Here is a 1198-nt window from a genome sequence, read left to right on the forward strand (position 1 = left end):
ATGCTGAGTTGGATAAGCACAAACAATCAAGATTGCTGGGAAAAATATCAATAACCTCAGATATGCAGATGACACCACCCTTATGGCAGAAAGTGAAGAAGAACTAAAGAGCCTATTGATGAAAGAGGAGAGTGAAAAAGTTGGCTTAAAACTCAACATTCAGAAAACTAAGATCATGGCATCTGGTCCCATCACTTCATGGCAAATAGATGGGGAAACAGTGACAGCCTTAATTTTATTGGGCTCCAAAATCAGTGCAGTTGGTGACTGCAGCCATGAAATTTTTTTTTTTCCTGTTTGTCTGTTTTTTTTTTATTATTTAAAAAATTAGAAAACCAAAAGTATAATTTTCATTCAATAAATATCATTCGATCCTTAAGCAGCTTTGTTGCAGAAAGTGAAGTCCGTGATTTTAGATTATTTTCCGTTTAGAATCAGTTTTCACACAGTTTCAATAATTGCAGCAATTTCCTTGAATTGTCTGTAGAAATTCTGAAACTGTGGGATTGTCATTTCAAAGGACTTGTTCTTCACTTGGCCTGAATGATCTGCCACTTTCAGCATCACTGCAACATAAGGATACTTACGGGATCTGCAACTGTCAGAGCTCACAGCCATACCCAGCTTCCACTGAAAATCTATGAGCTGGTTGGTGACCTTGAACTTAGCATCCAACTGGGGCTCACCGGACTTCTCCATAACACGGTTCAGGGATCCCACCATTCACTCAGGTGGTCGCTCCCAGGAGCCACAAACACTTCCGCTTCTGCAGCCATGAAATTAAAAGATGCTTGCTCCTTGGAAGGAAAGTTATGATCAACCTAGACAGCATATTAAAAAGCAGAGACATTACTTTGTCCACAAAGGTCCATCTACTGAAAGCTATGTTTTTTTCAATAGTCAGGTATGGATATGAGAGTTGGACCATAAAGAAAGCTGAGCACCGAAGAACTGATGCTTTTGAACTGTGGTGTTGGAGAAGACTGTTGAGAGTCCCTTGGCCAGCAAGGAGATAAAACCAGTCCATCCTAAAGGAAATCAGTCCTGAATATTCATTGGAAGGACTGATGCTGAAGCTGAAACTGCAGTATTTTGGCCACCTGATATGAAGAACTGACTCATTTGAAAAGACACTGATGCTGGGAAAGATTGAAGGCAGGAGGAGAAGGGGAAGACAGAGGTTGAGATGGTTGGGTGG

At 40.7% G+C, this 1198-nt stretch overlaps 1 pseudogene; it reads right to left on the reverse strand.

Moving 5' to 3' along the window:
• Nucleotides 1-318: 318 nt before the first annotated feature.
• Nucleotides 319-761, reverse strand: LOC110140705 (COMM domain-containing protein 6 pseudogene; annotated as a pseudogene).
• Between the last annotated feature and the right edge of the window lie 437 nt (nucleotides 762-1198).

This window comes from Odocoileus virginianus, chromosome 11 (genome assembly GCF_023699985.2).
Source record: "Odocoileus virginianus isolate 20LAN1187 ecotype Illinois chromosome 11, Ovbor_1.2, whole genome shotgun sequence".
In the NCBI taxonomy this organism is placed as follows: Eukaryota; Metazoa; Chordata; class Mammalia; order Artiodactyla; family Cervidae; genus Odocoileus; species Odocoileus virginianus.